The sequence below is a fragment of the Odocoileus virginianus genome, chromosome 11, assembly GCF_023699985.2.
Source record: "Odocoileus virginianus isolate 20LAN1187 ecotype Illinois chromosome 11, Ovbor_1.2, whole genome shotgun sequence".
Lineage (NCBI taxonomy): Eukaryota > Metazoa > Chordata > Mammalia > Artiodactyla > Cervidae > Odocoileus > Odocoileus virginianus.
Window position 1 is genome coordinate 70,440,776 of NC_069684.1, and position 11,678 is coordinate 70,452,453.

Below are 11,678 nucleotides of genomic sequence, written 5' to 3' on the forward strand. Positions count from 1 at the left end.
AACTGAAAATGATCTAGACATCTGCCAGGAAATCAGATAAATAACTGTGCTATATTCAAACAGTGGCACTTCCCAGCACTGGAAATAAATAAAGCCACATACATCAACTGGGTGAAACTCAGAAGCTCTGGAAGATAGCAAGCCACAGAAGACATATGGTAAACCATTTATGCAAAGTTTAAAACTTAACAGCTTATCTTCATACATATTTATCATAAATGCATGTGGCAAAACAACAGAAAGCAATAAAAGGCAAGCAAACAAGGGAAACCTGGACCCCAAATTCAGACTGTGTTCACCTTTGACAGGGTCAGGGCCAGGGGAGGCAGAGCTACAATAGAGGCCAGACACTCAAGGTACCAGGGCCACGCTGGAAGACTTCTGTTTCTCCAGTTGGGCTGAGGCCACAGGCAGTCATGTCGTTATTACACTTTCTATCTTCGGTGTATGCTGCATATATTACATGTATTTTAACCACTTAGGGATTCAATTTTAAAAATTTTAGCCACAGTCTGAGCCTTGGCATCAGGCCCTCCTGGGTTTGAAGCCTGACTTTCTTTTCCATAGCTGTGTGAACTTGGGCCTGTCTCCCAACCTCTCAGAGCATCCATGGTCTCATCTGCACATAGGGATGATAATGTTTGCCTCTAAGGGTTATGTATGTGCTGTGCCTGCTTGTAGTAGATGCTCAACACGTGCTCAGTCACTTCAGCCGTGTCTGACTCTTCGTGACCCTATGGACTGTAGCCTGCCAGGCTCCTCTGTCCATGTCATTCCCCAGGCAAAAATACTAGAGTGGGTTGCAATGTCCTCCTCCAGGGGATCTTCCTGACCCAGGGATTGAACCCAAGTGTCCTTCATCTCCTGCATTGCAGGTGGATTCTTTACCCAATGAGCCACCTGGGAAGCCCACAATTACTAATAGTGTTCCCATAGTACGTTAAGCATTCTCCATCATTTCTGTTCATTTGATCCTTCCCTGTAATATTTTATTGGCATGTCACAAAATGAATATTAAATTATCACTTTAGTCCCTGAAATAATATATCTTAACATGTTTTTGTCTTTGGTGACCAGGGTGATGAGGGAGGAAAACTAGGAGAAAGAATGGTGATCCCTAGAACACGGGCTTTGTTGGGGTTTCTGCAGGAAAGACAAGGCAGGGCTGAGTAAAAAGTTCAGGATTGGCTGGTTTAAGTAATTTCCACAGGCTTTGGGGCAAGTGACTCTTTACCTGGCCGTCTGGTTCCTGGCCCTGGGTTGATATAGGACAGGAGAAATATTCACATGGTGTGTGAGAGTCGAAGGTGGCAGAGGCTTGGGTCTACACTTGAAAGGTGTGCTCTAGGCAGGCTACCTGCACGAGAGACATAAACAACTCTAGCTCTGAGGTTGGCCCTGTGATTAGTTGCTGCCAAACTGACATACAGAATCTAAGAAAGCACAGTTAGAGAAGTAAAGAAGGACCACAGGTCAAAATGAAAGGAGTTTTCACAGCACGGCCCATAACTAGGTTTACTGTTTTTTATGGCATTAGCCAAGAAAACAGGTATGAAACTTCGGGGGATCTCTACTATTATCTTGGTAGAGTTGGAAAGTGTATTAAAAGTGTGAGACCTGTAATAAATCTCGGTTTATGTCTCAGGGGAAGGTGGTAGGCCCAGCAATAAATGGTGGTTATTTTTGGGTCATGAAGAGTTTCAGGAGGATTGGCTTAAATCTCTTTATGAATAAAGGTTATCACATTCTTTAACTTACCTTTGTTAAGTTAAGGGTGCAATTACAAGAATGAATGAACTGAATGAATGAATGAGTGAGAAAACGAACAAAAGAACTCATTCATCCTGTTCATACCTCCTCATCTCCTTCCCCCACTGACTTCTGGGACTCAAGCTGCCTGGTTAGCACTGTGGTCACTTGTGAAAGCAAAATCCAATTCTCACACCTATCCAGAGTGTCTAGAAGCAGGCGGCTGGCATGTTTAGCCCCAGGAAGACTCTGCCTGCACCCTCCAAACTGGACCAGAGAGGGGACCTCGTGGGTGGAACTCACTGCGTCCTCCCTGCCACCATGCCCCGGCACGGTCCTGAGCCCATGGCCGCTGTTTTGGGAAGACAGGTCTTTGGTCAGCAGGGAGCTCCCCAGACATCCGTAGCCTTGGATCCAGCACTTTTGAATTTCTGGGAGATTTCCTTGCCCTTAAAGTCTCAGAAATATCTGTTCTATATGCAATAACAGCCCATGATTGGAGAAAATTAAGTGCATTTCAAAACTCTGAAAACAGGAGAAGCTGGTGTTTATAGGACTTCTGAGAATCTCTGCCAGTCTCTGATTTGATTTTTTTCCTGTTTCAGGCTACATCTAGGGGAGAGAATTACCTGTGGAATCAGAGACAGGGCCATAGATTTGAAGTCAAGTGATTTTAACGATGTTTTTGTGTGATATTGAGCTAGTATTATTTCTAGCCTCAGTTTTCTTTTCCGTACAATGAGGACAATAATTATTTCCTGGGGACCTCCCTGGCAGTCCAGTGGTTAGATTCTGTGCTTCCATAGAATCTCCGACCTTCCAAAGGTCGGAGAACTAGGAGTCTGCATGCCATGAGGCACTGCCAAAAAATAGTTATTATTATTATTTCTTGCTCATTTCACAGGGTAAGATAGAAAAATGATAGAAAGATAAAATAAAATCATATATATGTTAGTCATTTGAAAACTATACAGCTCTGCATAACATGATGTAGGGAGAGAATGCTGAACTCAAAATATCTTGGTTGATTGGTTGGTGGATTGCTTATTTTTAACACAACACGTATTAATGCCACAGGTGTTAGTTTCTGCAAAAATCCCCTGGTCAATAATGTGTTAGACAATCAAACATATATTGAGGCTTATTATGTACTAGGCACTGTTCTGAGCAGTTTATGAATGTTAATTCTTTCAGTCCTCACAACAGTCCTATGAACTAGGTGTTGTATTATCATCCCCATTAGACAGATGGGGAAACTAAGGCACAGTTCAGTTCAGTTCAGCCACTCAGTCATGTCCGATTCTTTGTGACCCCATGGACTGCAGCATGCCAGGTTTCCCTGTCCATCACCAACTCCCGGAGCTTGCTCGAACTCATGTCCATTGAGTCAGTGATGCCATCCAACAATCTCGTCCTCTGTCGTCCCCTTCTCCTCCTGCCTTCAATCTTTCCCAGCATCAGGGTCTTTTCTAATGAGTCAGCTCTTCGTGTCAGGTGGCCAAAGTACTGAAGTTTCCGCTTCAGCCTCAGTCCTTCCAATGAATATTCAGGATGATTTCTTTTAGGATTGACTTGTTTGATCTCCTTGCAGTCCAAGGGACTCTCAAGAGTCTCCTCCAACACCACAGTTCAAAAGCATCAATTCTTCAGCGCTCAGCTTTCTTTATAGTCCAACTCTCACATCCATACATAACTACTGGAAAAACCACAGCTTTGACTAGGTGGACCTTTGACGGCAAAGTGATGTCTCTGCTTTTTATATGCTGTCTAGTGTGGTCATAAGCTTTTCTTTCAGGAAGCAAACGTCTTTTAATTTCTTGGTTGCAGTCACCATCTGCAGTGATTTTGGAGACCAAAAAAATAAAGTCTGCCACTGTTTCTGTTGTTTCCCCATCTATTTGCCATGAAGTGATGGGACCAGATGTCATGATCTTAGTTTCTGTAATGTTGCGTTTTAAACCACCTTTTTAACTCTCCTCTTTCAATTTCATCAGAGGCTCTTTAGTTCTTCTTCACTTTCTGCCATAAGGGTGATGTCATCTGCATATCTGAGGTTATTGATATTTCTCCCAGCAATCTTGATTCTACCTTGTGCGTCACCCAGCCTGGCATTTCACACAATTTACTCTGCATATAAGCTAAATAAGCAGGGTGACAATACGTAGCCTTGACATACTCCTTTCTCAATTTGGAACCAGTCCATTGTTCCATGTCCAGTTCTAACTGTTGCTTCTTGAACTGCACACAGATTTCTCAGGAGGCAGGTAAGGTGGTCTGGTATTCCCATCTCTTAAAGAATTTTCCACAGTTTGTTGTGATCCACATGGTCAAAGGCTTTGGCGTAATCAAGAAAGCCAAAGTAGATGTTTTGCAATCATTCTCTTGCTTTTTAAATGATCCAACAGATGTTGGCAATTTGATCTCTGGTTTCTCTGCCTTTTCAAAATCCAGCTTAAACATTATCTGGAAGTTCACGGTTCATGTATTGCTGAAGCCTGGCTTGCAGAATTTTGAGCATTACTTTGCTAGTGTGTGAGATGAATGCAATTGTGTGGTAGTTTGAACATTCTTCGGCATGCCTCTCTTTGGGATTGGAATGAAAACGGACCTTTTCCAGTCCTGTGTCCAATGCTGAGCTTTCCAAATTTGCTGGCATATTGAGTGCAGCACTTTCACAGCATCATCTTTTAGGGTTTGAAATAGCTTAACTGGAATTCTGTCACCTCCACTAGCTTTGTTTGTAGTGATACTTCCTAAAGCCCAATTGACTCTGCATGGCTCTAGGTGAATGATCACATCATCGTGGTTATCTGGGTCGTGAAGATATTTTTTGTACAGTTCTTCTGTGTATTCTTGCCACCTCATCTTAATATCTTCTGCCTCTGTTAGATCCATACCATTTCTGTCCTTTATTGTGCCCATCATTGCATGAAATATTCCCTTCATATCTCTAATTTTCTTGAAGAGATCTCTAGTCTTTTCCATTCTGTTGTTTTTCTCTACTTCTTTGCACTGATCACTGAGGAAGGCTTTCTTATCTCTCCTTGCTATTCTTTGGAACTGTGCATTCAGTTGGGAATATCTTTCCTTTTCTCCTTTGCCTCTCACTTCTGTTCTTTTCACAGCTATTTGTAAGGCCTCTTCAGATAGCACTTCTGCCTTTTTGCATTTCTTTTCCTTGGAGATCATCTTGATCACTGCCTCCTGTACAAAGTCACAACCTCCATCCATACTTCTTCAGGCACTCTATCAAACCTAATCCCTGATTCTATTTGTCACTTCCACTGTATAATCATAAAGGATTTGATTTAGGTCATACCTGAATGGTCTAGTGGTTTTCCCTACTTTCTTCAATTTAAGTCTGAATTTGGCAAAAAGGAGTTCATGATCTGAGCCACAGTCCGTTCCCAGTCTTGTTTTTGCTGACTGTATAGAGCTTTTCCATCTTTGGTTGAAAAGAATATAATCAATTTGATTTTGCTGTTGGCCGTCTAGTGATGTCTGTGTGTAGAGCGGTCTCTCCTGTTATTGGGAGAGGGTGTTTGCTATGACCAGTGCGTTCTCTTGGCAAAACTCTGTTAGCCTTTGCCCTGCTTCATTTTGTACTCCAAGGCCAAACTTGCCTGTTACTCCAGGTATCTCTTGACTTCCTACTTTTGCATTCCAGTCTCCTGTGATGAAAAGGACATTTTGGGGGTGGGGGGGAAGCGGTTAGTTTTAGAGGGTGTTGTAGGTCTTCATAGAACCGTTCAAACTCATCTTCTTCAGCATTACTGGTTGGGGCATAGACATGGATTACTGTGATATTGAGTGGCTTATCTTGGAAATGAACAGAGATCATTCTTTCATTTTTGAGACTGCACCCAAGTACTGCAGTTTGGACTCTTTTGTGACTATGAGGGCTACTCCATTTCTTCTACGGGATTCTTGCCCACAGTAGTAGATATAATGGTCATCTGAATTAAATTTGCCTGTTCTAGTCCATTTTAGTTCACTGATTCCCAAAATGTTGATATTCTCTCTTGCCATCTCCTATTTGACCACTTCTAATTTACCTTGATTCATGGACCTAACATTCCAGGTTCTTATGCAATGTTATTCTTTACAGCCTCAAACTTGACTTCCATCACCAGTCACATCCACAACTGGGTGCTGTTTTAACTTTGGCTCTGTCTCTTCATTCTTTCTGGAGTTATTTCTCCACTGATCTGCAGTAACATATTGGGCACCTACCAACCTGGGGAGTTCATCTTTCAGTGTCCTATCTTTATGCCTTTTCATACTGTCCATGAGGTTCTCAAGGCAAGAATACTGAAGTGGTTTGCCATTCCCTTCTCCAGTGGACCACATTTTGTCAGAACTCTCCACCATGACCTGTACGTCTTGGGTGGCCCTACAGGGCATGGTTCATAGTTCTTTGAGTTAAGCAAGGCTGTGGTCTGTGTGACCAGGTTGGCTAGTTTTCTGTGATTGTGGTTTTCAGCTGAGGCACAGAGAGGTTAAATCACTTGTCCATCTTGTTCACTAGTATGTGACAAAGCTGAAACCCAAACCCAGGCTGTCAAGCTCTAGAAGCTGAGCTGTCAGTCAGCTATTCTGCCCCCTCCTTGAGAGATTTGAAACCTACACCTGCCTTTCTCTAATTCTGTCTTCTAGCTTCCATTCATTGATTCCATTTATATTTACTGAGTGACAATTATGTGTTGGGCACTGTTCTAGTGATGGAGCAGTGAACAAAACATACTGTAATGGAGCTTGTATTCTAGCATGAAAAACGGACCTTGGACAGATAATCATATAAGTTGTCCAGAAGAGTGAGTGCAATGGATGAAGAACAGGGTGGGTGTCTGAGTCTGTTCAGGCTACATGAACAAAACACCAGACTAGGCAGCTATCAAACACCATAAATTATGTCTCACGGGTCTAGAGGCTGAAAGCCCAAGTACAGTCAGGTCCTGCTGAGAGCCCTCTTCCGGGTTTCAGATGGCCAGATTCTTACTGTGTCCTCACAGGGTAGAAGGGACAGCTTGTTCTCCAGGGTCTGTTTGATAAGGGCACTAATCCCATTCATGAGGGCTCCACCCTCGTGACCCAACCACCTCCCAAAGACTCCACGTCCTAACACCACGAGTTTGGGGTATTAGGGAGGACTACGTATGAATAAGTGAGGAGTACAAATAGCATTGTATGAATTTGGGTGGAATACAAATAGCAGTGCAAGGGAATATAAGGTGACTATGGGTCATGTGGCATAAGTCCTCTTGGAGGAGGTTTCCATTAGCTCCACCATAAAGCTACCGAGCAGACGACCCACAAACTGCAGAGCAATTATACCAAAGAAATTCTCAGACTGTTAAGAAAGTTCTAGGACCCACAACAGATCTCCCAACCTGGGGATCCAGTAAAGGGACTGAGACTTCCCGGGGAATTTGACTTTGGAGGCCAGTGGTGTTTGATTACAGAACTTCCACAGGACTGGGAAAACAGACACTTAGAGGGCACAAACAAAGCCCTGTGTGCACCAGGAGCCAGGAAAAAGGAGTGGTGTCCCCGCAGAGACTGTCAGACTTGCCTGTGCATGTCCAGGAGTCTCCAGCAGAGGTGTGAGTCTTCAGTGGCCTGCTGCAGGGCCAGGCACTAGAAACAACGGTGCAGGTTTAGGTCCTTTTGAAGAAGATCACCATTATTGTCATTGCTCCTACCACAGTTAGGCCTCATGCCAAACAACAGGGAAGGAAGCCAACAGAAAATTTGATTAAAGATTTACCCTGCCCATCAGAACAAGACCCAGATTCCCCCACAGTCAGTCTCTCCCATCAGGAAGCTTCCACAAGCCTCTTATCAGAGGGCAGACAGAATGAAAACCACAATCACAGAAAACTAGCCAAACTGACCACATGGATCACAGCCTTGTCTAACTCAATGAAACTCTGAGCCATGCCCTGTAGGGTCACCCAAGACGAACGGGTCATGGTGGAGAGTTCTGACAAAATGTGGTCTACTGGAGAAGGGAATGGCAAACCACTTCAGCATTCTTGCCTTGAGAACTCCATGAATAGTATGAAAAGGCAAAAAGATATGACACTGAAAGATGAACTCCCCAGGTTGGTAGGTGCCCAATATGTTACTGCAGATCAGTGGAGAAATAACTCCAGAAAGAAAGAAAAGACAGAGCCAAAGTTAAAACAGCACCCAGCTGTGGGTGTGATGGTGATGGAAGGCAAGTCTGATGCTGTAAAGAGCAATATTGCATAAGAACGTGGTGTTATAGCCACGCGTTCCAGGAAACAAACTCACTCAGAAGGACAATGCAGATAGCGGGGTGCAGTTTGTTACACCGGCAGGCCCGAGGCAGAGTCTCCTCTTAGCCAAGGACCCTAACCAGTTTTTGTGAAAACATCATATACCCTAAGTGTATGTGCCCAAACCCACCTCCTCAAGTTCCCTGAAACTAATCTGGACAAGGTAAAAGAGAGATACGATCAAAGTTAACCCATGATTCATGTGTCACAAGACTAGATAAACAGTGTATATTTATCGATAGGCCTGTGGTCATATCCCAATAAACATAATGGAATTTACCACTTTGCTCTGTTACAGAGATACTTAGCATATTCTTTTAGGCAACAGAGAATCCAAGTACACGTCCTGAAGCTCTTTTTTCCGGGGGGTCTGGTTCCCATTGGTGTGCCACTTCTATAGACACCGGGCACGAAGTTCAGAGTCCATTGGGAGGGTGACCACGCGTGTGGCCTGATGTTCTCAACCTGGCCTAAGACGGGGTCCAGCTCTGTCCATTTCCTCCTTCATTCCCCACTCTTGATGCTCTTAACTCATATTATGAGCATCATTCATAGGGATATATTGCACCCTGGCTCTCCGACCACCAATTTGGGAGAACATCACAGACCTTTGGGTTACAAAGTTCCTAATACATTGTAAAATGCCGGGTCCACAAGGCAGAACTATCAAGGCAACTATAACCATGGTAAATACAGTTTTCCGTCAATCACCCTTCACCCAAGATAGGACCAAAGTCCAGAAAGGAATGTTTTCATTTGACATTGCTTTCACCTGATTTTTCATGTCATCTAAAGCAGTTGATACATTGCCAGATAAGTCAGGAATGCATACACAACATTCAACCTTAATTATAGCACAGGTCCCTCCTTGAGCAGCTGTGAGTATGTCCAAAGCCATTCTATTACGAGTTACCACTTTTCTCATTTGGATTTGCTCTTCATTTAAGGCTTGGATGGCTTCTGTTCTATCTAGGAGAGCCCGTTTTGTGAAATTAGTCAAAGGCCTCTACTTTAATCGTAATATCTGTTGTCCCTACAGAGGGTATGAATAAGGCAACAATATACTCATACCATTGAAACACAGATCTTGTCCACCTAGCATGTAAATAAGGTAGATTTACTGGGGCTTGTTGTAGGTTAGGCTTTTGTTACACTGGCATTTATATCAAATGTAACCCTATGACCCAAGTCTATTGACTGTAGGTCTGGCTTATACCCAGAGAGCAGGGAGAGATTATGATAGTGTCCCAGAAAAGAGCAGAGTGGTTTAAAATCTCCTTGGCAGAGTGGTGACAGCCCCCAGGGAAGTCCATCGATGGACAGACAGAGGCATAGCCCCACATACCCAACAGCTGGAGGTATTGTGGAAGTTGGTGTAGGAATATGCACGTTGATGAGGCCAAGCAGCAGGAGTTGATTGTACAGCTTCATCCTCAAGGGGCTCGTCCGGGATCTTCTTTTCCTTCTTCTTAAGGATGGTCTTAGTCTCTGAAGGGTCAGCGGGGTCCCTCTGTGCAGTCCACTCAGCGTTTTCTGGGCCTGCATGGTATGCTCTCTCCACCCTCGTATGATGGATCCAAGGGGCAATACCTGCAACTTTAAGTGCAGTAGGGGTAGTTAGAATAACAGTATAAGGTCCCTTCCACAGAGGGGCTAGTAAATCAAGTTTCCAATCTTTGACCCATACTTGGTCACCAAGCGTAAACTCATGAATCTGTTCCCCAAGGGGGAACGGCACCCTTTCTTGTACAAACTTAGTTACCTGGTTTATTACCTTACCCAGTTCCATCTGCTGCGAAATCCTATCCCCCCTTGAAGTGAAGTGAAGTGAAGTCACTCAGTCGTGTCTGACTCTTTGCGACCCCATGGACTGTAGCCTACCAGGCTCCTCCATCCATGGGATTCTCCAGGCAGGAATACTGGAGTGGGTTACCATTTCATCCCCCCTTACCTGAGGCAAATTTGGTGACACCTGTTTTATTATGGGAGGGGGCCTCCCATGCACAATTTCATATGGAGAATAGCCTTGGGACAGTGGGGTCATCCTGAGTCTGAGCAGAGCTGTTGGAAGCAAGTCCACCCAGGAGCAGTCAGTCTCTATGATCCACTTGGAGAGTCTCTTTAAATGTCCGGTTGATTCATTCCATCTCAGAACTCTGGGCCTATATGCAGTGTGCAGTTTTCATTTGATGTTTAAAGTTTTGCTTACTTGTTTACTAAATCAGCTACAAAAGCCAGGCCACTGTCTGATCCAATGCTGGTAGGAAATCCAAATCTGGGAACTATTTCCCTAAGCAGGCACTGGACTACTTCTGGTGCTCTTTCAGTCCAGGTAGGAAAAGCTTCTACCCATCCCAAGGACGTACATACCATGACCAGCAGGTAATGGTAGTGTCGGTGAGGTTTCATTTCAGTGAAGTCCACTCCCAGGTGTTCAAGGGGAAGTGTGCCTTTCAGCTGAATACCCGGAGGTTTTTGTCTGAATACCCGAGAGGCAGCATTAATCTGTGAGCAGGCAGCATGGCCTAGGTGGGTTGCTTGGTGTGTTTGGCTTACCAGAGTGTGTGCCAGGTCCTCCAGTACCAATAATTTGCCACTTGGCAGTTCCCACCATCCCTTTTCAGTCTTGATGGCCCCTTCCACTTTGGCTAAACTGACAGCCATTGTCCCTGTTTTATCAGGCTAGTGCCATCAGTATATGGGACCCAATTAGGGTCTGCAACCTTGTGTCCTTCTTTAAAACAAACCCCAGATACTTTGCCTCCTCCTTGCAGATCTGTGCCTTCTTCTTCGACACCCGGTAACCTGCTTCCATCAGCAGCTGGAGCAGTGTTTTTGTCCCTTCCCAACATTTTTCCTTGGTCTTGGCAGCCAGCAGCAGGTCATCCCCATATTATAGGAGCCAACATCCACACTCTTCCGGATGGAATGAGTCCAGGTCAGAAGCCAAGGCTTCCCCAAAGATGGCTGGGGAATTCTTAAACCCTTGTGGGGGAGTCCAGATGAGCTGTTGTTTGGTGCCCCGACTGGATCTTCCCATTCAAAGGCAAAGATGGGCTGTGACGCTGGGGCGAGGCGTATGCAGAAGAAGGCATCCTTGAGATCTAGGCGAGTATAAACTTTAGTCCTCGGTGGGAGGAGGCTAAGTAAGGGTTTGGAACAGCGGGGTGTAAAAGTCACAGTAGCCTGGTTGACTAGCCTGAGATCTTGTACAGGCCTATAGTCCTGTCCTCCTTCCCTTTTGACTGGCAGGATCGGCGTATTCCAAGCCGACTGGCACTCTACTAGAATGCCCCCTTGTTTCAATCTATTGATGTGGGGCAGTATGCCGGCCCAGGCCTCTATCGGTAATGGGTACTGGTGCTTTCTAACCAGGATGGAGCCTGGTTTGAGTTCTGTTATCACTGGGGCTTGATGTTTAGCCAGCCTGGGGGGAGGGGGGTTATCTTCTGTCCTGATCTCACGGAATAATTGAGTTAGCTCTCTCTCATGCTCTTCCGGCCCTCCCGGTTCTTCCTTTGGAGGCTCATGCAACCTCCACTCATCTTGGGGGCTATTGAGAGAGAGAGAGAGAGCAAATAAGTCATAGTGCCCATCTGGAAGGTGGGCCTCCTCTCAGGGGAGAAA